The sequence below is a fragment of the Aythya marila genome, assembly GCF_965140915.1.
Source record: "Aythya marila genome assembly, chromosome: 11".
Classification (NCBI taxonomy): domain Eukaryota; kingdom Metazoa; phylum Chordata; class Aves; order Anseriformes; family Anatidae; genus Aythya; species Aythya marila.
In genome coordinates this window covers 10,691,993-10,719,330 of record NC_139052.1, presented here as the reverse complement: position 1 = coordinate 10,719,330, position 27,338 = coordinate 10,691,993, and the positions used below count along the sequence as shown (strand labels likewise).

The following is a 27,338-nucleotide window of genomic DNA, read 5'->3' as shown; positions in this document are numbered from 1 at the left end:
GCTCTGGTGAAGCATCTTGTTATTTAGTATACTCTTTTTTTTTTTGTAATGAAATATATCAGCTGCCTCTTTCATGTACTCTCACTCCTTCAGGGGAGGAAAAAAAAAAAACAACAAAAAAACAACTCTTAACTACTCCTGAGACATGACTTCATTTTATAAAATATAATTATCCCAGTGTCCATTTAGTCTGCTCTTTAGGACAACTCTGACTCGCCTGGTGTGGCTGCCTGGTTTGCGGCTGCTCAGATACCTCTGAATTGCTCTCTGTTCCTCTCTGTCGTGTCACTTGTACCATATTGATTTTTGGTTTTTTTTTCTGGCTTTGATTTTCATATTACTAACCTTAATCCCAGTAGGATTTTTTTCGAGGAGATGAGGTTCTTGTGAATCAGCTTCTCTTCCCCCAAAAGCTGCATCATCCTCAGACACGTGCTCTTCTAGCTGCTGGCTCTCTGCTGAAGTGTCAGAGGAGTCTTTAATCTTGATTTCAAGTGCCAGTACCCTGGTGCTATTTTGATTAATCCAGACTTCTCGTTCTTCCAATTGTCCCCAAAACTTCTCGGTTCATAATGAGTCGGAGCCCGAGTGTGGGAGCAGTTCTTTAAAATGCTGTCACAGAACTCTTGGTCATCAACTTCCCATTCTCAGCCCCCAGAAACTTCCCTGCCTCATATGACAGCAGCGCTCGCTCCTGTGGACCACAGCCAGCAGCTCCTTCCCAACGTTATTTAGGAACATGTTCCTGCAGAAACAGGTGGCTGCTGGACAGGGCTCCACCTGGAGCCACGCGGGGCTCATGGCACTGAGGAAATGATGGTCATCGTGTGGTCGTGTTGATCTTCAAAGAGCTGAGAAGACCAGAGGCTTCGGGGTCTAGTGTGGAGAGCGCAGGCTGCAGGATATGCTATGGCGAGGTAAAATCTCAGACTTGTGCCTCCTTGGTTGTTGTATTTCGTAATCAATCCCCATGACCTTTCTCGTACAGAGGGAGGAGGTATTCTAACGCCTTGCTAAAGTGTCTCTTAGATTTCTGGTTCATCAGACACTTCTACCTTTTGAAAGGCCGCTTACAGAAATAAGGCAGTCGACAAAACCAGTGCTGAAACGCTACTGATCAGGGTGAGATCACCACCATTTTCTCCTGGCTCTTCATCTGTTATTTCTTCCCGTAAAGTCTATTTGGAGAGGCTCGCTCTGAGAAACGGATAGGTGTCTCTTACCTGTCTGAATCTTCTGTTTTGGTTTGCTCGTCTGTGAGCAAATCTCTTCTGGATAATAACTTAATAGCCTAAGGAGCTGACAGCAATTGTACCCAGAAGATGAGTCTGACAGTTTGTGCTTTGTGGAAGACAATTGAATGGTGTGGATACGTTCCTCTTAGCATTTAATGCAGAAATTGGAGGTATTCGTTTGCGAGATGGAGAAGCTGCTTTCCTGTCTGCCTCTGCTTTCCTGCTCCTCTTTTTCTCCCTTATGATTATATTATGACATTCCTTTAGGCTGGCAAAATTGCAGCTGTTTATAAAGTGAAGTTTTCTTCGCAGTCCTGAATCTGCAGTCATTTTTCTGAAGCTGTCATGTTTCTGTAGTCTTCTGAGGTGAGTTGGCCATATAGCACATGGTACCTTACAGAAGGCCACAGAACTTACCAGTATCTTGAGGAGTTGCTGTCCCCTCCGTGTGTTTTAATGTGTATTGATGAGTCCTGACAAGTCTGTGGCTTGTGATAAAGCTGAGAAATATGTGGAATAGCAGTATTCTGCAGAACAACTCCTATTTTTTCCCAATTCATGAGAAATCACTAAAGTTAGGTTAAATAAGTTGTAGGAGAAACATACTTAAGCTCTGAAGCCAACCTGCTTCAAGCACGTATTTGTCAAAGCTATTTGTTTCACATTGCAGAATACAGTAACTTCCATCTTAGCAATTTGCTGTGCAGCTCAATTCATAATTTAAATCGTCTTAGGTGGCAGTAAATCCTGCCTGCTTATGAGGTTGAAAGCTGTGTGAGTTTCTTAAATACTTACCTTTGTTACACCTGCAATGAGGGTAACATCCTGTTTGCAGAAATAACAAACAAACTGTTCCTTTGCACATCCACTGAGTTACAAATCAGAGGGTGCATTCATATGCAGCCTATTTTTTTCCCCTTTCACATTAATAGAGAGCACACTACAGGAAAAAACATTACAGGCAATTTGTTTGCATATGTCTAGTCTTGCTCATGGCAAGGAGAGGAATAGGAATTGAGTTGCTAATCTTTGACAGTGTTTTTTTTCAGTGAGTTTCTGATGTGTAGCAGTCTCAGTGTCTCAGTCTTGCAGGGTTTTCAAGCCTTCGTTCCTTGTCAGTCAGAATTCCTTGTAGGTTTGACTTCTGTTTATTTAGGTCTATTAAAAAAAATAAAATAAAAATCAGGGGAAGTCCTGTAAAATGTGGCTTCTAAAGTATAAAGTTGTTCCATTGGCAGTCACAATTCTGGCAAGTGTAATGAAACAATTCAGCTTCTCTGAAATGTGGTACAAGTTGCTTAATTCCAAGTCCTGCAGCAACCCTGCTTTAGCTGCTCTGGCTGTCCTTAGGTACCTTCTAACTGTTCTTGTAATGCGCAAGGCTGACTTCTACAGCTTCATTTTATTTCCTAGATCTTAAGAGAACAAGTTGGAGCAAACAAATGAAACTTATTAACCTGTAACATCTTACTTTAATGAGGCAGAGACCGCACACTTTGTAGTTGCCTCTTTTCAAGTGTGTTAGACTTCAAAGGTCTCACCTTCGGGAGGCTGATGGAGCCTGGCTCCCGCTGTTGCTCCGCGGCAGAGCGCTTTTGGCAGGGCTGAAGCACCAGGTAACGCCGGGCTGCTTTGCCGTGGGAGGGAGGGACTGGGGCAGCACTTGTGTTAAGCAACTTCTTGGATGCTTTGGGAGGAAATTCCAAAACGCTCCGTGTGCTTCCACCGGGCAGCGTGGTTCTTCCCCGCGCCAGAAAGTGCTCGCTCCCTGTTTACGCGTTCATCTTGCTGGGTGTGGATTGCCTCGGCTGGCTTAGCTAACGCTGGAGCATCGGTGCCGGGTTCGATGGTTTGGGGGTCCTCAGGTTCTCTGGGTCATCGTCCTGGGGCTGAGATCAGGCCTGCAGCCACTTAGGCATCTGGTGTTGCTTCCCAGCTGTCCTCTGTTTGGAAAGGTTTTGACAGGTTTCTAATTCTGAAAAAGCTCTGTGCAGTGTTGGCAGTGCTAAAGCTTCAGCTTTACTGGTGATAGATGCAACACCAGTGCTGGTAAATCAGAGTTAGGCAGTGTTCTGCTCCTGCGGAGTGTCTGCGCTGAAATTTGTGGTATTCAGTGGTTGAGATTCAAAGCTGGTGTTAGGCTCCAAACCACTACGCAGCCCTTTGTTTTTGTCTGGACTTACTGGCTGCTGCACTGGTACTCGGTGTTTTTTTATCGCTTGTGTTAGCAGTTACTGTGTGTGCCAGAGTGCCTTCACTTGTCCAGATCTATGGTTTGGGGCGTGGTGTGCTGGAACCACTTGTTCTGTTCCTTCTGGGCTCTGCAGAAAACAGAGCTTCGACAGCAAGGAGACGACGCGAGGTACGGTGGGCTCTGGGGATCCCTCCTGGCCGGGGGTGCTGCAGTGGTGGGCTCAGGGGCAAGGAGCTGCGGCGGTGAAGGTCGGATGTTCAGGCAGCCTCCTGCTCTCGGAGACTCAGGGGAATGGGGTGTGACTTAGGGGTGTCTAGCTGGACCCCGTGTACTCAACATCCAGCATGAGAAACCTTATGCTCATGTTGATGTGGGGCAGTGATCTCGGTAATCCTAATTTTGTTCTGTTAAGCGTGATTGAACATGCTCCTGTTCACGTGTTTTGCACCCAAGTAGGTTTGTCAGGGTCTGCGAAGCCGGCAGGGCTGAGACAGACGGTGTAGTTATTCCTCAGTGAAGTCTTCAAACCAAATTCTTTAACTTTCATTTTGAGTGTAGGTTCTCTTGAACGCTTGCAGTGATCCCGGCCTTCGAACCTCGCTTGAGCGCTGTGATGCTTCCGTGGGCTTGCTGCTGATACTGATCCGAAGACCCAACGCAGCTAGTGCTGCTGCTGGAGGATCTGAGTCATCCCCGTCTTTCTGGCTTGGAAAATTAGTAAATGTGTCACAAAGCTGTTTGCTGTGACACCTTTTGGTAAACTGGAGCTTGTCTTCGCAAACTGTTCAGTCAGTCCCTGGTAACATTTACAAAAGCTCGGAGAAATCCCTGTGTTGATCAGCTCTTCCATGGCGTTACGCTTGTAGTGCACGGCATGTTAGAGTCGGAAATCTGCTTGCTAAGGAGGTGTTCTAAAATACATTTGTGCTGAAACCCCATCTGTTAAACCTGCTTGAACTCCTCTCTTACCAAATCTAAAACTGAACGTAGTAATAGTTTACGCCACTCAAACAATCCTACCTTAAAAACTAGCTCTGTGTAGTATCTGAATGTCTCCTCTTTTGATGAATTGCGATCGGGCTCCCCGCTAATAGCTTTGAGATCATTTGCAATTAAATGGAGTCACGTCTTCCAGGGGATTTACCCTTGGACCCCTGCTCAACACCAGTATCCTTTCTTCCCAGAACTAATAGAATTGCCTGAGGCACAGGTGGCTAAATTTAGTCTCCTAGCAAGCTAGGTATGACCTTGTAACAACAAGGACTTTTTCCACTCATCTATAGATGCCGAAATCAGAACGTAAAGGCTGAGTTTCTGTGGTGGACAGAGCTTTGGGGATCAGTGACGCTGAAAAGCTTTTTGTGTTGGATAATCGGCTGCTGCTGGCAGTAATTCCGTGTCTGGATGCAGTTCAGAAGGCCTACAAGTGATCTGCTGGTACAAAGTGATCCTCACCGATGGGTATTAAGGCTTCAAAGAGGACGGAGAGGACTTGGTGTGTAGTGGGGATTACTTGGGAATGAACACTTCCAATTGACAGCCACGCTGAAGATTAGGGATGGGAAGTGGAAGTTGAATCCAACTGTCTTTGTCCGGGTGTGATTTCCTAAGCGTGTGAATGGTAATATTTGCATTCAGGGTGAGGTTAAAGTCATCCGTACAAAGCAGTGCATTATTCCAGCTTCTGGGAGAAGCTGTCAGTGTGTGAGGTGGTCTCACTTTGCACAAGGAGGTAAATCCACACGGTACAGCACGTGCCGGAGCTGCCCAGCTCTGTATGCTGTCTGCATGATCCTCTGTGTTCACCTTAACAGCTTTCTGTTACAGCTGATTCCAGTTAAATTCATAATTCATCCTCTGAGTGTAATAAGGAGGTTACCTTTATATATAATGGGGTATCTGGAGCTCTTCTGCCATCCCCAAGAAATGCCACGCTTCTCTGCAGATGGTAGGACGCTGCCAGCTGAATGGGAGAAGCTGCTGCTGGGAAGTAGAACAGGATTTTCGAGTGTCTGCTGGGCTTCACAGTGCTCAGAAGTGCAGTGAGCGGTGTGGTTTTTTGGCTTGTGAAAGAAACTCCTTGCAGGTGAGTGGGCAAACCCCTTAGCAAGGGCACGGCTGGCTGTTTGGGGCCGACAGGGCTTATCTGTTCTCCCTGCCGTTGGCTGAGTTGTTGTTGGCACGCTGGTCTCTTGCTACAGGTAGTGTGTGTTGTTTTTATTTTTTGGAGGGATGAAATCTTCATCTGATTAAGTGCTACGGTCATTGAGTAACGCTGAAGGAATTTCAGTGCGTGAATGTCTGTGAGCGCGTTGCGCTGCGCGTTTCTGCCTGCTGCATCTTCAGTGGGAAACACACAAAGAAGGGCAGCTGGAGGCAGTGGAGCATCTGAACTGCCTGAGCCTCTACAGTTTGGAAGCATTTCTCTGAAGAGCAGGCAACAAAGCTCTGGATCTCACTGTTCTAGGAGTTCGTGGAGGCTGCTGGCCTAGGTGTGTTCAAAAAGTGGTCAGAGAAACCCGCGGTCCATGGGTCCCCAAGGTGAGTGCTGGTAGGATGGGGCAGGCACGTCCATGCCAACATCTGTGATCTGCTGCAGGAATGCCAGCAGAGGATTTCTTGTTGAGTGTTCAACTATTCCTGCTTCGTGAACCCCCTTCTGTGGAAATATTGGGGAGAAAATGCTTGCAAAGAGCTCAGGAGGATGGCTCATGGATACCTAGAGGAGGGGAGCTCTCGAGGTGCTTCTTGGCATGCTGTGCCTACCTGCAGCTCTCCCGTCTGTGCACAAGCAGAGATTTCACACAGCGTGCTGTGGTTTATGTGTAAAGGCGCGTCCAGGTGGGACGGGTAGAAACTGAAACTGGAGAAATTTTAGAAAGGGACAAATGAGGTGATTGAACAAGAAGTTCTCGGTCACTTTAAAAGGGAAGATTCCTTAAATTCCACCTTTTTTGTGCGGCGAGTGGGAGGAGGTGATCATAATGCTTCTCTTCAGCTCTCCTAGTGTGGGATTGCGAGCAGCAGACAATCAGGCGTTCCTCCGCAGGTGGTGATGGGCTAATAGCCCAGAACTGGGTCGTCACAATAACCAGCCTGGCATGCACCTACTAATGTCCTGCTCTGTGTCACAGGAATTACATAAGGTCCCCACAGCAGTGCTCACAACACGTCGCTGCTGTTTGCCTTGTGCTCGTGGCGTGGCTGCCCAGCTGGGGATTGCTGCTGTGGTTTCTTGGCTTCCTGATCCACGCCTGCTGAAAATCTAGTTCCAATCAGAAACTGGGCTATCAAAGCGTGCGTTGGCCAGCGAGAACGTGCCTGTGGTCTTTTCAGCACGTTTGGGGAGCTGTCGATGTTTGAAGGCTGCGGCTCGCAGCGCTGTGCCCACAAGTGGAGGTTTGGGTCCTGCCTTTCCCATGCGCTGCTCCTGCTGCTCGTCTAACCTGTTCGTGAGCTGCTCTGCCTCTAACCTGGCACAAAACTCTCCAGGTACGGCTGGGTTGTTTTTCTCCTCTTATTGTAATGAGGCAGACTCCTTCACAAGAGGGCTGATAAGAGAAACCAGCAGGAGTTCTGCCTGGGTTTACTGCATTTTGTGGGGAGCAAGCTTTGAGTCGTCTTCAGAGGTTGTGTTTCATCCTTGTGCAAGTTCCATGTTGTAGGCATCTCCCCACTTTCTAGAGTGTGTTATGCATTTATTTTTGTTGGCTCTTAATGTTCTCAAGTGATTTTTTTTTTTTTTCAACTACCATTAGCCACAACTCTGTGAGTTTAATTGAGGGAAGTATCACAAGTTTCCAACCTGATAGGCACTTAATAAAGCCATCTGGCTGGCTGGTAGTTGTTAGCTGTGGTGTTGGCCTCCACTAGAAGGAGACAACAAGTGGAGGAGGAGAACCAGGAGAGAGAACGAGAAGCTGTGGAGAACCTGAAGTCTGCTGGAACGAAGCTCTTGAGGAGCAGCACAAGTGCTGATGAATGGAGACTCATGGGCTTCTTCTGGAAGGTGTCACCTCGCTGTCACCCATGTACATGACAAACTTTCTGCTCTGCCGTGGTCATGGCCCGAGCCATTCAGGTAGGGAGAGCAGACCCCAAATTGCAGCCTGTGGGTTACTGGTTTGTGCTGGGGGAGGAGTATCAGCAGAGCAGGCAGCTATGCTGAACGTTCGGAGTGCTGATGACTTGGTGAAGCAGCGTATGAAGTGGGGGAATGTTGAGCAAATCATCACAGCTAGGAGAGGTAGGTGCTCGAACAGCTTGATTACACTTTTCTTCAAAAATGCATGAAGAGCTGAAGTGTCTCATCATCAGGTGTCAATCAAAGGCATCTTGCAAGAAAACTTGGACTAGATGAGATTCTTAATTTTTCTTTTGATGTGTGCTTGCATGTTCTCGGCTGGGATTGAAATCTAGGAGTGTGAACTTGTGTAATAAGACAAATCCAGTTTGGGATGATTTCTTTTAGACTTCAGAGGGATTTGCAACCCTTTCTAGGAGGGACTGGGGAGTGGAAATACTCCTTGTATGGATGTTGTCAACTCCAGGAGAGTATCGGCTGTGTAACCTGGGGAGGGATCCTTGGGGAGGGAAATCCAAGGCCTGAGCAATGTGCATGGCAGTGTACGTGGCTAATGGTGGCACAGCACGGTCTGGGCACTGCGTGCTTCAGAGGAAGGTGCCAGGTGAGCGGAGGCACCGCAGACCAGTTGTGATCAGTGTTCCTGAATGCCTGCTTTGATAAGATAACAGGAGTTCAAAATCCCACTTCTAAATATAACTGGCTATATATGCGTCGTGTTTGATCAAGGTGTATGTGCCATTTCAGTCCTTTCCTCTGAGCTCGCCTTGCGCTCAGGCTGTTAATCGGGGTGGTTTGGTTGGGTGCCCCTCTGCTCCTGCTCCAGGGAAGCCAAACAGGAGGCTCGTTCTTTGCTCTGGGGTTGATTTGGGCCCACGCATGCCAGGAGGGCAGCCCTCTTCTAACTTCTCACCTATCGCTCTGGTATATTTTTGTCATCAGAACAGGGCTGTCAAGCTAACTGTCTCCATAGCAGCCTCTGTGTGAGTGAAAAGTGGATGTTTTGTGTGTTTATTTCTCCTGGAGCCGCACACTGTTGTTCTTTCAGGCTCCTGTTTCTTGCACAGCTTCCCCAGTTGTCTGGGGGAAAAGTTAAATCATCTGGAAGCGAGAAGTGAAATACTGCTTGGGTGGGCTTTGCCCGTTTGATTTTTCCAGCTTTTGGAGGCTGTGTCAAGCAGGTCAAGGTTTCAGGAGCAGAGGCTGGTGTCTGAAGGATAAAGTACAATTACTTCTGTGAACATCTTCCCTAACATCTTTGTCCACTCAGGCTGAGGTGTCACTGAACCACCTAGTGCCAAATGATTCATTGCCACTGGAAACGTGCGGTCTAGCTGCCTGTCGGGAACACCTCAAGTAAGTATAGGCAGTGAAAACTTCACTTAATGAAATTTAGAGTAAGCAGGGCGCTGCTCTGAATGATTCAGGATTTAAAGAATTTCCTTTCGTGACGTTCACGTGCTGGAAGCAGGGCTATCTGAACTCGTCCGCGTGTTTTCTCCGAATTTTATGGTCTCCTTGACTTATTCATGGCACCGTTCCGTTCCCTTTCATCACGCAGGCCATTGGCATCAGTTTTGAAGTCCTCAGCACTTTGCTGCTAACAAAATGTAGGCTTCCTGCTGCGCAGGCTGTTAGAAGTACGTGCAGGTTTCAGCAGCCGTCTGCAGCTTGGGTGTGCAGAGATTGCAGTTTGGCGTGCTGCAGTGTAACGCAAAGTTTTTGGTTGCTGTTCTGCTTTTGTAAAGGGAAAATTGAGATCGAGACCTGCTCGCTGTACTCTGCTGCATCTGAAATGTGTGGGCTACTCATGAGACTTGGGGGAATTGAGAGAAAGATGCTGAATGGTATTTGCAAGGCTTTGCAAGCAGCAGTGTGGTTTTTTTAACTTGTTTTTACCTAGGTGTCAGACGATAAATACCGTTCTGAGCACTGCCCGAGTACAGTGCCAGAATAAAAGCTGACTTTTTATTCTCCAGCTGAGCAGAATAAATGTAGATGTCAGCTTTGGGGCATATTCAGAGAGGAATTTGCAAATTACTGAATCCACACAGGGGCTTTGCTTCAAGCGTGGTGGTTAAGGCTGAGAGCTGTGTGCCCAGCTCTTCTCCAGGTGTTGAATGCAAGTATTTATTTCTAGTGAAAAGACAGGAAAATACCTGACAAGGTAAGATTTTTCTTCCTGACATAGCTACTTTCCACCTTCTGCGGGCAGACAGCCTTAATGTGCGCCGTGAGCCTTTTCTGCTCTTATGTCCGCTAGGCATAGGTTTTAATATCTCCTGATAAATAAGCAGTATTTGCTAATTATTCACTGATAGCTGACACACAGTGCTGCTTAGTTAATCTACAGTGGATTTGATGCCTGCGAGGAGGCTGTGCTGAATAGCCCAAAGGCCAGACCGAGGTGTGGAGGCCCAGAACTAAGTGCAGTGGGGCTGGAGGTGTGCGTGGAGGTGTTACATGTGCTTGCCCACTTCTTTCCCCATTCCTGGGCTCTCCTTCTGTGAGCCTTCCCCCAGCTGCTGTCGGACCTTTGTACGTTTCCAGGTTCTGAAACAGAACATCTGGGGTTTGTCTCTGCTGTTTTAAGTGTCCCAGGTTTTCTCTTAATGCTGTGGCTGCAGGTCTGTGTGAGAGGAGGGTGTAATACATGAGATAAAGAGCAGGAGCGCGGTGTGTGCCTGCAGATCGCTCGCTCTTGTGAAGAGAAAGGATGTCTCCTAGTCGGGAAGGGGAGCCTTTCTCTAGACAAAGCTTTTGAATGCTTATGTGTTTGACTTGGAATAGAAATGTTCCGTGTTTTTATGCCTAAACCATGTAGAGGTCTCTTGAGAAGTCTCCTGCCCACCAGAAGGGCCCTACAGAAGCCCTGTTTTTTCCACGTGGGTGTGGAGCTCTCTGGTTAAAAATCTGCTGACCGAAATGGATGTCGATCCGGGTCTGATGGGTGGTTTTTCAAATTAAGCATTTGTTTCTGTAGAGCTACAAATTCTGCACGTGACCAGTCAAATTTCTCCTTGTTCAAACTTGAGGAAAGCACTGGAGCGGTGTGTTTGCCCAGGAGGTTTTGCTCTCTCCTAGTGCCCCTGGGAGCCTTTCCACCCTTTTGTGGTGCTGGATGGATGGTGTGAAGACTTGGCAGTGGGGTACATCCTTTAGGCCCGAATTTTGCTATTGCTCCCATGCTTTAATTTGTAAGGCTGTAGAAGCCTCAAGCCTAAAGACAAGCGTGTGTTTCTCCAGTGTTATCCAGAGCTTTGTGCTGCTGACTGGCAATAAAAGAATAATGAGGTAAAGTACAACAGATCCGAGACCTGTCTGTGTACCAGCTTCCCGAGAGCGCCCGTAAGGAGGGGTTTTGTGGAGTCATCTTCCCTGCCGTGGAGGAAGCGAGGCCCTCCCCTGGGAGCTGAGCAGCATCAGCGGTATGCCCTGAACTCACTTAGGAAATCTCATCTCTTGTCTCTGACTGGCACAGATTGCCACGGCCCCACGAGGAGATGAAAGATCTGGCCATGTACATTAAGGTAGCAAGTTCAGCTATTCATGAGGTGCCTTCAGGGATGTTAGTTTTGACTCTGAACCTAAAACAAACTGCAAAGTTGGCTTCTCGGCTGCTCCTTGATTTGAGAAGTAATGGGGAAAAACATCTAGTGATACTGAAAGCCTCTGCTGTGTCCTCTTCCTCTCTCACTGACAGCTAGAAGAGGGTTTGGGTGTCTGTGGGGCTTGCCCAAACAATATGATGTATCTAGACACGGCTTCACATCCCTGAGTGCTTCCTTCCTATCTTTCTGCTTATGGCACTCCAAAATAAGTTTCCTCTTCCTGAGGAGAGTTGCTTGGTGGGAACCAGAGTGTCCTGGCTAAAGGATTCTGCATTATTCCTGTATGGCCACGCAAAGCCAAGGCCTGTTGCTTTCAAGCTGAGATGTACGTCCCCGAGCCTGAGGCCTATAGCTGGTGCCATCAAGGAGATGTCACAGGAAGTGCGCCAAGTGTCTGGAGGTACTAATTAAGCACACAAAAGTTTAATTATCTGTCAAAAGCTGGAAGGGGTCTGTCCTGCTGTTTGTGGTTTTGGACAACCTCTTTCATTCTCATTCCTTCTTTCTGTAGCAGCCTCAGTCTTCCCGTAAAGAACAGATGCACTCACCTGTCTTCTGCATAATTTTAGGTTTTGGGCCGTGAGGCTTTCTGAACGTGGAAAGGCTGGAGCTCATTACCATGATAAACTTGTGCTCCAACCGGGTTGGCCACATATTCTTGCTTGTTAACCATTGCTTTTTCTCACTCCAGGAGGTGGCTTAATTTTGTGCCACGCTTAACAGCTGAACGAGGTTGCTGGCTTCTAGTCCAGGTTTCATGTGTGCTGCAGCTGTGAGCTGGATCCTCCCATTACTCCGAGGTCCTCCACACTTTGCTTGAGCAATCTTGCTCCAGACAGGACTTCTGGGTGAGCCCAGCATTGTTGGTGCATGGCCGGGTTAAGGCTGGAAAATGAGCTCCATCTTTTGAGCTTCAAATGCTGCTAGGAGGCTGGAGTCCATCCGAGGCGGTGCTGTTATGTGAACGCGGGAGGAGCTGTGTTTGCTGTGCTGCAGGTCGAAAGGTCTGTTAGAGAATGTCTTGTGCGAGGTGGGGAGGGGTTTTCGTAACTTGGCTTTGCCAGCAGGAAATGGCAGGGATGGACCTGCGCTGGGGATGTTCTGACATTGTACTTTGACTCTTCTGTAGCGTGCCAGCCTTCCCATTCTTCAAGTAGAATGTGAATAATGCCTAACCCCGGGTTCAAACTCTAGCCTTAGCAGAGCGTGAAATGATTTATTTAGCTTTATTCCTGAAGTAAATCACCATGATGTGGAGCAGGTTATAAATAGCCTCCTGTCTAGCTTCCTTGTTGGGAGATGTGGGTTCTCAGCAGCTGGTATTTCCGTGGAGATACCGAGGCAGTCTTTGGTCAACGATCCCTGTTGAGAATTGGAGTGCGTTGCTTCTCTTTTCCTTGTAAGTTCAATCAGGGCACGTTCAAGGTGCTGAAAGAGCAAGCTTCACTGGGCTAAAGGTGCTCAGCATTTACATACGTGGACTGCCGTGTTAATGGGCTGCTCCTACCCTTTGCCCAGCAGTGCTGCCTGGTGTTTTGTCGAGTAACTGGAGTAACTGCAACACCTCCTCTGCTGGGAGTAGAGGACTCACGATTTTCTGTTTCCTGTAGGGCTTGGATTGGGACGAGTTTGGCTGGTTCTTCCCTGCTGTAGCCTTTGGCCTGGTCAAATCACGTAAAACAGTTCTGCTTGAAGTCTGCCTTACGTGCTTTGCAATAAAATATTGGGGGATGTACTCAGCCTCACACCTCTCCGCTCCACTGCAAGGGCTGTGCGCTGGAGCGCTTGGGCTGTGCCGTGTTCTCCTCGCCTGCGTGGCTTCGTGGACAAGCTGGTGCTGGGTAATTGTAGGCGAGGATTAATGACGATGCCTGCTGTGAGCTCAGTGCGACTTCTGAAGTCCCGTGCAACGCCGATGAGCAATCCCCACAGGTCCTCGAGGAGAGGGGTGGTGAACGCCTCTGGAGGAACGTGTGCGTGACTGAGGCTGGACTGACAACAGGTTTAGAGGAGTACAGGGCAGAGGGGGACCAAAACCTTGTGTGCTTTGGTCCAAGTAGTGCCTCCTGGCAGTGTGGTGATGACTTTGTGTCTTGTACTTGATGTTGGAAATGGGAGAAATACGTTCCTGGCTGACAGAGTGCAGGCCAAGTGACAGACATCTACTTCTGCCGTGTCCAGGGTAAGGGGACCAGTTCTCCCCATGTGCCTATGTTACAAGCAGGCAGAGGGGACCGTATAGACCCTTAAGCTTCTCCTGTAATAGTTATGAAAATAAAATAAGTGCTAGCTTTGCATGCCCCTGGACGTTAGGGAGCCTGGTTGTCTGTAGCCCATTATGGAGCATCACACATAAGGGAGTCTGACATGGCACTGCAGCATTTCGGGGCCTGTTTTGCGTGGACTGTCAGTTTTTTTTGGAATTGAAGTTGCTTTTAAAATCAGGATTTTGGTTAGAACAGCCCATGCTCTTTCTCCAAAGGAAGTTAAACACCCAAGTTGTGAATGCAGAACAGAGTAACCTGTATTTGCTCATTCAAAGCAGAGCTTTCCAGAAATATTTTAGAACAGTTTCGTTTTGGTTCAATCTTCACCTCCCTGTCACAGGGACTATGTGCAATGGAGGGTGTTTTTAAGGAAAAAGGCACAAACAAACAAAGCCTCTTGTGCTGACCAAACTGCCCGCAGCATCGCAGGAGGTGTAGTCAGCCCAGGGATGCTGCTGCGGGTTTGGGAACCTGTTTCCCAAGGTGGGGAAATGCAGTTTACCAAAAACAAAAGGCAGAATTTCCAGAGACAGAAACTTTGGTGTTTTAAGAAAACCCTGTTGTTTTCTGAACTGAAGTTTGTGTTATTGCACAGAAGGCTGTTAGTTTGCCAAGACATGGGGGTAAGAAGAAATACTAGAATTTGTCTGTAGGAAGTGCTGTTTGGCTCAGTTTCTCCTGTAGCACACATGGAAGTTGCATTAAACTGAAAACTGTAAACCGTGCTTTTATTTCTTAAATAAAGCAAGATTGGAAGTTGCTGGCTCTAGCTGTTGCCTTCAGATTTTCTAAAATGTTGTCTTTTGCCTTCCAGATTGATTACGGATATGACTGGCTAGCTGCTGTGCTGCTCCTATGCCCCAGCACTTCCTGCCCTGTGATTTCAGATAGCAAACACAAGAAGTGAATTGTAACACGTGTGGTGAGTACCATGTGGCTTCATATTCTGGAGGGTCTTAGTATGCAGCTCTTACCTCTGTTCCTAAGCAGTATCTAAGTGTTAAGTCTGTGGAGTTATACCAGGAGACCCAAATGCAAGCAGTTCAGTTCCTATGCCTTATTTCCTTTTTAGTATTTTCTTTCAGTTTTGCCAGTATTTTTCTTACCTGAAGTAACTTCTCTGGAAACTTGCATCTCTGATCTACTTCCCCTAGCTTTATTTTTAGAAATGTGCATGTTGAGCTGAAAAGTAGGTAGCTGCAACGCTGCCTGTCAACGATGAATATCTTCAACAAGGAAATGGGGCAGGATAGTCAGGGAGAGTCCAAAGTCTTTTGTGAGGAGCTGAAGCTTCTAGACAAGTGTTTTAACTCTGTTACCAGGAGGAGAATTGATGTGCTTAGTAAATGAGCATTTGTTCTGGTGTGACGTGTAAAATATGGGCTGGATTGCCTATTCTGCTCGTTTCATCTGTTAATTTTAACAGAAAAGTTGAAAGATGCTGAGGGTTTTCTTCTCCAGAACAGAGAAAGCAAAGGAAATAACGTTCATGGGTGGGTGTTTGACGTCATTGTGGATAGATACCTTGATTTCACAAAACAGGTGGTAGTGATGAAAGTAAAAAAGCGAGTGTTTGGGTTTGGTAAGAGAGGACCTTGAGAGAGCAATGTGCCTCTGCTTAGCATGCATTTTTGGGGTGTTCGTAATGAGTACTGCAGGAGTGAAAGTGGCACTCCAGTTTCCTTTCTGGGCTTCTGAAAAAAGGCAGCAAACTACTTCTCTGTTGTTGTTTGAACATAAGCAAGTGCAGACTCAGTAACACTGATAAAATGCTTTGGGCCTTCAGTTTCAGACCTTAATGGTCTCATCCTTTTGGGGTGCTGTTTCTGCTTTTGATCAAAATGGGTCCACAAAACAACTTCTTTCTAAATTGTAACTTTAATTTTAGACTCTGTGTAGTTACACTTTGTGTAGACACTCTAATAAACTTTTGACTTTTGGTAATTTCACTGGGGGCGGGGGGAACAACTGAGCAGCTGATAGTTCGATGCTTTCAGTAGCTTCATGCCTGGGGGAGAAATCGGTTTTCAATTTTGCTTTGTACGGTATGTCCAATTATTATGCAGTTTCATCCCCTGAAACTGATTTATCTCTTTTTGGTGCCAGTAGTAGGAGTGCCATTAATTGTCTGAAAAGTCTTTAGTTTGAGCAATTCAGGCTGGTGCAGTACGGTGCTTTTAATATCTTCGTATGAACGCAGCAGAGACTGTAGGCATCTGACTCTGCTTCGTTTTTGCATTGTTTTGTCTTAAAGATAAGCAAGCCCCTGGAGTCTGAAGCAGCCCTCTTTGTTGATGTGATGTTGCGGAGGGTTTCTTTCATGACAGAAGTCGCTGGCTTGTTTTTGTTCTTCCCTGCCTGCAAGTCTGGGATCTTGAGAACTTTTTTATCAGATGAAACTGTTTCCATGGGGTTTGGGATCACAGTGTGCTGTTCAGCTTGAGAGAAGCTTCTGCCCAGCTCGCAATGTTTAACTTTCCTCCCTCGCTTGCTTTCTGTTCAGCCACTGACACAAAGATGTAGATTTTTAGCACAGACTGCTAGGCAATGTGAACGTGAGATCAGCTGCTGAGGAGACCCAAGTGCATGTTGTTTTCTGATTGTTGATAATGCATTTCTGAAGCTCTTTATCGGTTCCAAGACACTGAAAAGTGCTGCTGTCTCAGCCACAGATCTTGCTCCCGAGCTGCCTACGCTTGTATCCTGTTCCTGCCTCCTGTCTTATCTTTCTGTGTATTTTAACACTTAAACCAGCTCTGGTTTTCCTATTTCATGACTTTCATTCCCCCGTGCTCCTCTGTAAGCCAGCACCTTACCCATTCAGGGAGCCTCCATCTGCACGCTCCCTCTGCCGGGATCCCCAGGCAGAGGCACACCAGCATGACTCTTCCCAGCTCCAGTGAAACCTGTGCCAGGCCCTTCTGCTGGTGTGTCTATGCTGTGAAAACAGGCTTTGGCTGTACAGGAGAGGGGCTAGCTCCCCAGCCTGCCCTGTTTTCCTCCAGTGTGCTTGGCGAACCCGCAGTGCCTCCTCAAGTTCGAGGAGTGTGGCTTTAGGAGCAGATTTTATCCCAGGTGACACAGATGAAGAGGAGCAACAGCAGCTGATTAAATGGTGAAATTCCTGGATTGAGCAGTTGCTTGTGTGGCTCATCTCCACTGTGCTCAGTAAGTGGAGCTTTGGAGTGGCTTTCCGCCTCATAGTAGACACGGTACGTGCAGGTATGTGGTACACCTGGACCAGGGGTGGCTTGTGCTGGACAGTACTGTGCCATCGCATCAATTGGGGTGGGTTGCAGATGGGCTTCTCCATGAAATACCAATGCAAGCCCGCTGGACCCAAAGCCTGAGCCTCGATGCCCAAAAAGAGGGACAGCGGTGAAACTCATAGGTGCCTCTGCTGCTCTGGGGCTGTGCACTGAGAGTCATCCTGATGATGTGTGGTAGCTAAAATATCCTTCTGCACGCGAAGCTTTCTAGTTGTATTAGTCATCCATCAGGCTTCTGGATTATTTAAGTGCTGAAGCTCTCCTCAAAGAACAGCAATATCTATTTGTAGAAAGGTACATAATGTGAAGTGCAATTCCAGTATATTCGAGTTAACGCTGCTTGAGATGTTCTTGGGAATGCTGCCTCCCCTCTTGTGGGACTTCGTGATCTGCAGAGCCTGTATCAAAGATCTGTAAGCTTATAAGGTGTCTTGGGGACTCAAATGGTGATGCCATTAGGGTTCCTTTTCAGCTATGAACTCTTTCTGCAGTCACACCTCCAGCTGGGCACGGTGTGGCTTCACCTGTTGGGTGTTGGTTGTAAAGCACTGATATACCCAGAAGGACAAGGGGACAGGGACCAAAAAGGTGCTCAGCAGCTACAGAAAAATATTCTTCCACTAATTTGGGGGGCCTAACTCAAACTGTTAAGTGCCAAAACCACCCTGTTTAACTCTTCAGCTTGCTCAGACTTGATCTGAGCCTGAAAATGCCTGGAGCTGAACTGGTCCACCCCGAGCTGTAACTCAGCTCTAGCAGGCTGCTTAAGGAAGGTCTCTAGGACAGCTGCTAGCCAGAAGGTTAATTACAGTACAGCACGATTATATTTCCATACACTTAGCAAAAACTGGAGTCTTTATTGCTTTTGTAATGCATACAGGTTAACTTCACGATATTCTAACCCCAAAATTAAACACGCAGTTTCGTGTAATGTTTGAGATTCGTAGGCTGGCAAAACGCTTGTTCTTCCTTATGCGGTCTGGCTTTTATGTAACTCATTATTTCTGCTCAAATGTTGCAGATAGTCTGTTTCCTCTAGCAACAGCCACCAGATGTTTAGCTGAACAAGACTTAATTCTTTAAAATTGACCTGTAAGAAATGTGTGAAGGCGAAGCCGGGGGTGGAACAATTGTATGTCAGCATGATTTCCATTTTCTTGCTAAGAACCCAGTGCAAGCCTTGCAGTTTCATTTAGCAACGATGGATCCTTATTTTTTGTGGTATGCTACGAGGCCTTTTCCATGGTTTTTAATGTTTCCATAAATGTGTTGTTTTAAGGTGGGCCGGGAGAAGGGAAGTCGAGCTGTCTAATAAGGGTTAACATGGCTTGGGCAATTAGCGCTGTATGGGCTGGGTCTGTCTGGTGGATCTGCAGCCGTGCAGATCCTGCTGTGAATTCTGGTTGTCAGCAAGGTGTCTTACATACCTGTAGGTCACCTCTGGTCAGCCCTGGGCCTTTGCTGGGCTGACTGTTTCACAGTTCCTTGGGAAGCTGACTCCTCAGTTTCAGTGGTGGGTGGAAAGAGCCCTCCAGTGCGTTAAGGGGGATAAATACAGGACAAGGGGTAATAATTTTAAACTTTTTTTTTAAATAGGTTTAGATTTAGACATTTAGAAACTCTATTTATCTGCACTTGAGAAGTGCACGTGGGGTGGTGAAGTACAGCTCTGCAAATGGTTTCAGTTTTCAGTATCTGCTGGTTTAGGTTAGAGATGCTTCTGCTGGAAATGATGATTGTCTAGTACCAGAAATGCTTCAGGACATGGTGCACATGCTCCAGCCTTCTCATTTAGGGATTCCAGCATGTGTTAGCCTTTGTTTTGGTGCTCTTTCAGAAATTCTAGATGCCTCCCACAAAGTTTTGACACAGCTTAAGGGGGAGGTGACTTGAATATCCTTCTCTTCTAGTGAGGTGTGAGGCTGGTACTCACAGTAACGCTTCAAACTCCTATCCCTTGTGCTGCTTGCATCAGGCTCGTGCTTTCAGTGATTTTCAGAACCAGTGCATGATGATACTTACAGTAAGGCCTTGCTAAAATGAGCTTGTGAGCAACGTGCTCGCTGGCTACTTGCTGGATTTTACTGCTGTCACCTGATGTTGTCATCCTTGCACAACAAGCTCCTCCTTTAAGTGTATTCTAGATATCAAAAATGAGATGGTACTGAATTATTTTGCTTACTACCTGAAGCTGATAACTGAAACATTACATTGAATTGAAACACCACCTAAATAATTGACGTTCAGCGTCTCCTGTCCTAGCTTTCCCCAGTGGGAAGGGGGAGGGAGGCTGCGCCACCTCCTAGCATTTCAGAAACGTGTGAGGGTGGGAGATGTGGCTGTGGTTCTAGCGAAAGCTGTTGCTGCTGCAGTTAACACAAAGGGAAGCCTTTATGTTCTTGGCATGCTGCTATTATGCAGCATACAAAAAGCGCTTCCCCTGTTTGGTAATTTTCAGTAGCTAAACTCCTCAAACATGCGTCTGTTTTGAGTTGTTAGAGGAATCATAATGTCCAATTGTCTGCAAGCTTCTTAACTGTTCATTTAACAGAGCAGCGCTGTGACAGCTTGCTGTTGCTGAGGAGGGTGATAGCATCCACCTGTAGCTTTCCTCAGGCTGTCTCCGAGGCTTTTTTAACCTCTCAGGAGGGACCCAGGAGCCTGATGGAAAGCCATCCAGTTCTGGTAGGTGAATTGGCTTGCTGAGAGGTCAAATGAGTGCTAGAGCCTGGAGAGACTGGGAGGGTTTGCAGGATTGAGAAGTAGGAGCGTGCCTTTGAGGTTAAGTAGATGTTAAATGGGTTAAGCAGTCCTTAAAACACTTCTGGTGTGTAAGGACCACAAAAGTGCCCAAGGCCAGGCTGGATGAGGCTTCGGGCAGCCTGGGCTGCTGCAAAGCATCCCTGCACATGGCAGGGGGCTGGAGCTAGATGGGCTTTGAGTCCCTTCCAACCCAAACCATTCTGTGATCATGCTGGGGACTCCCTTCCCCTTCTAACCAGCTCCTCTGCCTCCTGCAACCCCCAGGAGGCAGCTGAAGCCTGGCTTTGGCTTGTGTTGTCCTCCCTCATGGGACATGGGCAGGTCGAAGGCTAGCACCAGGCAAGGCGAGGATGCAGTGAATGGGAGCAGGGAGGTGGCAGCAGCTTGGGAACATTTGTGCTTGGTGCCTCCCGTTGCCTGGGGAGCTGCAGGTCAGTCCCAAGCCGTGACCCCAACCTGAGGCTCCTGGCTCTGGGAGGCCTCTTGGGGCTGGAGTTTCCTTGTCTATGCTTCATTTGAGTTTTCACGCCTTGGTCTGCCTGCTAAACTATGAAGGTTGTTGCAGCCTAGGCTAATCGTGGTCTGCTACATCCCTGGGGATGGGGTGGAGGAGTCTGAACTGTGGTGTGGGGGCAGCATTTCAGACTCGCTGGGTGCTTTAGGGGTTTTATGGAGCCACTTGGGGATTCACCTGAAGTTGGCCACTAAGAATAACATGAAAAGCAGATAGAAAATGTTACAGGGATAAACGGATGGCTGGCTGAGAGAGGTTTGCATGCAGCTTTCTTCCCTCAGGTTGTGAGAAATCTGGAGGTAAAAGCTTAATTGTGTTTCACTTTGAAGGCTTTGGAAGTTTTTTCTCATCACCTTGAACCTTCTCTCTGTGCTTCAGCACTTGCAGCTTATGGAATATTAAACATGTCACCATGTATCCGAGCTGCTGTAAGAACAGAACCAAAATCCAGAAACAGAGTACATATGGAGCTTTGACTCGCACCCAAACTCCATCGTTACGCTGTCATAAATAGATCCAGGAAGGCTGTTTTCAAGCGGTGCATGGATGCTTAGCCTCACTGGTTTTGCTCAGACGGAGGGGGGGAGGGACATCAGGAAAACTAAAGCTAATTAATTGATATAATATGTATATGGTCACCAGGTGGATCAGGTATAAGCTGCTTTCTTACACAAATACTCAAATTGGAAAAACTGTTGTACAGTAACTGACGTTTTGTAAAAACAAAAACCCAACACTGACATGCACCTAGCACAGTAATCCAACAGTAATTCCTGGATTAAGCAATTCCTAAAGGCAAATACACAGTTGCTGTTGTCTGCTCTTCCTCTAGCAGCAGCAGAAGTTTGCAGTCTTGTAGCTCATCACTGTAACAAGGGTAGATAATGAAGCTTCTGTAGCTCACGTGCCAAGGCTGTGGCAGTTGCTTGACGTCTGTCTGGGCTCTGTAGATGTGATCAAGCAAGGATTCACTCCAGACCACGTTGGAATGCATTTAGGTAGGCTTTCCTCTCTCCCACGCACAGTTTCACCTTGTCCCAAGGCTCGTTCGCAGAGGTATGACTGTCAGACCACCGTGGTTGAGAGTTTGTTTTCCGTTTTAATGTTGAAGTCCAGTTTTTAGCATTTCCTTTAAAGGAAATGTCAGATTGCCCTCAGCGCCCATCTCTCCTCAACTTCTTTGTCCAGCTGAAAGGGAATCAAATCTGTATGATGTCTGTGGGAGAACAGTATCCTCCAGTTCTTGTTCTCTCTCTTCTTGTTCTGATGTATCAATGGAAATGTCACTTAGCAAAAGAAAGGGCTTCTCTGATGTGGACGTCTAAGCTGGCCACACCAGCTTTGAGGTCTCAAAACACAAAAGGTGACTTTTGACAATTTTGACGGGTGATGTACAGGCGAATATTGGGCACTTTCTATAGATGCTATCAAGAGATGCTGCCCTGCTCCTTTATTTTGCCTTGAGGAAGAGCTGCTTTCTAGGCTGAAGAATTGGACTCAAACCCTCGAGAAGGCTGAAAAAACTATTGTTTGCATGGAAGGAACAGGCAGAGTAATGAAGTCACTTAATCTTGAAAACTACAGTTTAAAGGTAGTGCCCAAACGTGATCTGCAGTTCTGGGAGGCAGGGTTTCAGAGGGTCAGCCCTTTCTTAGTTTACCTGAAGATTTGTTTATGGGGAAGGGTTTGGATGGGACTTCAGTGCCTTTCAGAGGACAGAATGACGTTTGGTAGCACAAGTGGTATGACTTCTCTGTGGTTAGGAGGTAAGTTTGCATGGGACAAAATATCACTTCTGACTGATTGAAACCTGATGTGTTTTTATTATTAACAGCTCTGTGCTGGTTTGTCCGAGAAAGCTTTGGGCTTCCTATGGAAGAATTTAGCCCCCTGATGATTGAAACACGAAATCTGGTGGCCTTAGGAGTCAGTCTGGAACATTGGGCTGCTTTATACTCCTACGTTAACTATTTTTCACTTTTTTTGGCAGCCTGCAGGGTCCTTGTACTAGTGGTTTTGGTGGTGAAGGAGGGAAGAGAAAATAATTTGTACTATGGTATGAAGAGTAATGGGGTGCAATAAGATCTTGTCTGTGCTCCATGAGACTGGCACTCAGGAAATGAATGTGAAAGCTCCACACGAAGAAATCTTCAAGCAGAAGTCCATGTGTTTTAAGAAGTCCATGTGTTTTAGGGCAAACTGATGTCATAATCAGGATCTACGTTTTCTGCGAATACCTGTTCTTACTTTAAACGGTGAACTTTTCCCAGAATGGCAGAATGTTAGGGATTGGAAGGGACCGTGAAAGATCATCTAGTCCGATCCCCCTGCTGGAGCAGGAGCACCTAAATCAGGCCACAAAGGAGCTCATCCAGGAGGGTTTTGAAAGTCTCCAGAGAAGGAGACTCCACAACCCCCTGAGCAGCCGATGACCACGAATCGCCACTAGGCAACATTCTGTGATTAAAGGCAAGCATGGAGAGAGGCCTCAGGCTAATTAAGAAAAGCCGTCTCGGGAGAGACCAAACCCAGGAGTGGGCCCCAGTGAATCAAGGACAAGGTGTCACTTCAGAGACGTGAGCCTCCCATCACGGAGTTGGGAGTCAGCCCCGCGTCCCCAGCAAAGGCTCAGTGGGTTTGGGCTGGCGTGTAGGCAAGAACAGTTTGTGCAGCACAGGAAGCTCTGAGGGAGAGAGGCGCTCCATTTTGGGTGGAAAAGGAGTCCTTTTTCCATCAAAAGAGACAGAAGAGGGCATAGAACACCACCTCCTTTGAGCAGCCGAAAGACACTACTAATTTCGGTGTTTCACCTGAGACAAGCGATAGACCCCAGTGCTTCCTAGTCTCTGAGAACAGCACCTTTCCCAGAGCAATTCCTCCTGAGACAGCCCTTTGGTCTTCTACTTCCTTGCTTTTGCCCTTGGTGGTGGTATCCTGAGGAAATCTCTGGGTTTTAGGTACCCTTAGGCTGCCCTTGCAGGAGGCCAGCAGCGCCTTCCAAGGATGCTGCAGGTTGCCAGGCCTGGTTCCCCAGCTGGCAGGCATTCTCTGCTGCCAGGCTTTTAGGAGACTTTTGCTGTCAGCCTTTTTCCCAGTCAGGCCAGGTCACCTTTGGTGCTGCTCCCATCCCCAGCACTTTCCCATTCCCATGATGACTTCTCATCCCCAAGTCTCACTTGGGGACCCGCCACCCGCAGCCATTCCCCGTCAACAGCCGACATCCCCATCCACTTTGTGGTGCGGACAGCAGGAGAGGGCTGCGTTCAGCCTCCCGCTGACCTATGCAGGAAGAAGTGCAGGCAGAGGCTTTGTAGGGTGGAAAAGTCATAATTTAATAGGGGAGTAATTGTGGCTGCCACCCCCAGCCAACCCCCAGCTGAGGTCATTTCAGATCCGGCGCCGGGCCCGGCGGCCTACATGGTCGCCAGACCCCGGCTCCTCTTCTTGGACCCGACGCAGCCAGGAGATATCGTCGAGGTCGTCGTACCATATGTCCTCATTCAGTCTGTGCCCGGAGCGCCTTCGGACCATCCCCCGTTCTTCGAAGGGGCTGCGCTCCCTGCGCCGGGGCGAGGCACTGCGGGAGCGGTAGTTGGGGCTCCTCTGCCGCCGCTGCTGCTGCTGCCGCTGCTGCTGCCGCCCCATCCCCGCGTTGCGCTCCAGTCTTCGGCGGGGACGGGGGGGTGAGGCGTCGCGTCGGGGGGGTGAGACGTCGCGTTGGGCGGGTGCCTCCAAGCGTTCGATGGCCAGAATCCGCCCACGGCACATTGGGCAGGTGAACCTCTGAGTGGCCCAGGGCTGGATGCACTGCAGGCAGAAGCGGTGCCCGCAGGGGTCCACCCGAGCCGCGTTGGACAGCTGGCCCAGACAAATGGGGCATGTCTCGTCCCCAGCGGCCTCCTCCTCTGGCTGCTCCCGCTGTTGGTGGTTCATTGTCCTTGCAGCAGCCCCGGCGTCGAGATGGTCTTCTGTGGAAAGCTGCCCTGGTGCAGGGTGGTTGTCAGCAGACTCCGGTCTTCGCCTGCGGGTTGTCGGCAGGATCTCGACGCTTCACGTCTCCCTGGCTGGACCTCAGCACCTTGCTTGCCACCAGCAGGACCACTAGAGAGAGAAGCAGGAAGAAAACATTCTAGCAGCAAATCCACATTAGCTTTCTAGGTTCAGCCAAGTTGTCTATAGTACTAGAGCAGTAAATGGTCTTCGTATGGACTTCAACCAATGCTATTATAACGGCAGCTCTGCTTCTGAGAGCTTATACTTCGAAGGCAAGACTATGCTTAGGATAGGTGAGGACCATGTAGGTATAGATATTTGATAACGTTACCGAAGGACCTTGATGGCTCGCGTGCAAGAAGAATGGCTTTGAGTGTGCTTTGCACAACACCGCCGCCTCCTGTCTTCCAGCAGTGGGACCTCAATCAATTCAGCGCCACAAGCTGGACTGGCCGCAGGCACGCCGCTCAGGGCTTTTATAGCCAGCCACCTTTTGTGAGGTCGTAGGGTGACGGTGACTCTGTGGTTACATCACAAGGGTCTCGGGGTGCCCCTGATGGCAGCACTGACAGACGTCACCTGACGGTTGTGGGACAACGCTGACGTGAGATGGCGGCTCCACGCTGACAGGAGCCATGTCTGCCAGGCTGGGGTCCAGGCCCAGCCTGCGGCCTGGGAGCCGGGGATGTCCTTGACGTGCAGCTGGACACCCGAGCATTGGAGACGTCCTGAAGAGACCATGGAAACAACGAGTATTAAACCCAAAATATGAAACAATAACCTGAAGGGATGTCTGGAATTGCTCAAGTGTTGTATCGGCTTTGCGTCGTGAGAAGGCTCAGCTCTAGCCCCAAAATGCAGGCTGCGCTCTGTCACCCTTAGTGTGAAAAAGTTTTGTCTGGTATTTAAGTGGAACCTCCTGTGTTCCAGCTTGCACCCATTGCCCCGTGTCCTATCATTAGATGTCACCGAGAAGAGCCTGGCTCCATCTTCCTGACACTCACCCTTTACGTATTGACAAACATCAATAAGGTCACCCGTCAGTCTCCTCCAAGCTAGAGAGACCCGGCTCCCTCAGCCTTCCCCTGTCAGGGAGATGCTCCACTCCCTTAGTCATCCTCATGGCTCTGCGCTCGAGTCTCTCAACAACTTTAAATGTAGATGGGAGTGAAAGTGCAGAAAAAGGGGCTTTCAGTAATCTTTTTGGTTTAGTATTTGTAGCCGCATGGGAAGCTGGAACGGCTGCAGGTTGTTGCAGGGCTGATGTTTGGGACTTCACAAGGTCAGGCACGGTTCATAGTGAGAAATATTTTCCCTAGATGTATCCATGTTCTCCTTGGGCTTCAGGAACCAGTGGCTTCCTCTGCTCGTCGCTCCTTGCGTGTTGTTTATTTCTTCGGTCATTGGCTTTGGTTTCTCCCCAGTGGTACTCCAGGGGAAGTCAGGAGATGTCTTCTAATCTCTTTACACCAAACTCCTGCCTTGATGTTGTTACAGGGACTTATTTGGGTTCTTGAGAAATCTTTAGGCTTCTCCCTGCAATGTTGCCAACTCTGACTCCATTACAAGATGGGAAATGCAGTCGCGTGGAGCTCTTCTTACTACACTTAGAACTTCCTTGCGTTTTTGTGGTGTTCTGTTTTGGAGACCAAAGGATAGTGCAGGCCTTCTTAGCATAAGATTGCACTGGATGCCTGTTTTCAATTGCACCGTCAAAATGCTTCATCAGCTTCCTTTTCCGCTTTCCTGCTCACTCATCCCTTAGCAATCCTGTTCTTAAGGAATGGCTCTGGAGTTGGCTGCTCAAAAAAAACACATTGAAATTCATCTTAAATTTCATTGTTGTACTCCACAAACTTTGGGGCAATAGACTTTCATCAAGCTTTCACCGTGGGACTTCCCGGAAGAACGGGGCAGGCATCAGTACAGGCTGGGAGCATCCCTCAGGAGCTTCTCTGGGGACAGACAGTCACTTCTGTCCTGTAGCTCTTTTGCATGCTGTTGGGACTCCTCTCCTGTGTGTTCCTTTGTGTTCTGCTGTGTTATGGGGCTCGTGCTTTGTTATTTCTTCGGTGAGGGAACGTGAGTGGATCTCTCCTCTGGCTTTGTCAGAACAGCTGCAGAAGTGGAAGGTCTTTGAAAACTGTCAGATGGGATTGAAACGCATGAATGGGTTCAGAAGCTTGCAAAACGGGAATACTGACACATCTGAGGCCAACACAAATCTAAGTGCTTTAGGAATGGAGCAAAGTGCTTCCTTTTTTTTAACAGCAAGACTTGGCTTTACTCATGTTCACACTGGCTGGCCTTTACAGGTACGTGCCTTGCCTTCTGAATAAATTGCTGGACCATAAGTGGGTGGACGATTTTTTATTTTGCCATAATGTTTGCAATTGCTTGACATCTGTCTGGGCTCTGTAGATGTGATCAAGCAAGGATTCACTCCAGACCACGTTGGAATGCATTTAGGTAGGCTTTCCTCTCTCCCACGCACAGTTTCACCTTGTCCCAAGGCTCGTTCGCAGAGGTATGACTGTCAGACCACCGTGGTTGAGAGTTTGTTTTCCGTTTTAATGTTGAAGTCCAGTTTTTAGCATTTCCTTTAAAGGAAATGTCAGATTGCCCTCAGCGCCCATCTCTCCTCAACTTCTTTGTCCAGCTGAAAGGGAATCAAATCTGTATGATGTCTGTGGGAGAACAGTATCCTCCAGTTCTTGTTCTCTCTCTTCTTGTTCTGATGTATCAATGGAAATGTCACTTAGCAAAAGAAAGGGCTTCTCTGATGTGGACGTCTAAGCTGGCCACACCAGCTTTGAGGTCTCAAAACACAAAAGGTGACTTTTGACAATTTTGACGGGTGATGTACAGGCGAATATTGGGCACTTTCTATAGATGCTATCAAGAGATGCTGCCCTGCTCCTTTATTTTGCCTTGAGGAAGAGCTGCTTTCTAGGCTGAAGAATTGGACTCAAACCCTCGAGAAGGCTGAAAAAACTATTGTTTGCATGGAAGGAACAGGCAGAGTAATGAAGTCACTTAATCTTGAAAACTACAGTTTAAAGGTAGTGCCCAAACGTGATCTGCAGTTCTGGGAGGCAGGGTTTCAGAGGGTCAGCCCTTTCTTAGTTTACCTGAAGATTTGTTTATGGGGAAGGGTTTGGATGGGACTTCAGTGCCTTTCAGAGGACAGAATGACGTTTGGTAGCACAAGTGGTATGACTTCTCTGTGGTTAGGAGGTAAGTTTGCATGGGACAAAATATCACTTCTGACTGATTGAAACCTGATGTGTTTTTATTATTAACAGCTCTGTGCTGGTTTGTCCGAGAAAGCTTTGGGCTTCCTATGGAAGAATTTAGCCCCCAGATGATTGAAACAAGAAATCTGGTGGCCTTAGGAGTCAGTCTGGA

The 27,338-nt window shown here is 47.9% G+C and overlaps 1 protein-coding gene across 1 annotated transcript in view; it reads left to right on the top strand.

The window, feature by feature from the left end:
• The window catches only part of CSNK1G1 (casein kinase 1 gamma 1), a 116,912-nt gene that overhangs the window by 2,988 nt on the left and 86,586 nt on the right, over positions 1–27,338 (top strand). The window contains exon 2 of the mRNA XM_082769133.1: positions 14,206–14,313. The gene's annotated coding sequence lies outside the window, so the exon portion shown is untranslated. The remainder of the gene's footprint in view (positions 1–14,205; positions 14,314–27,338) is intronic.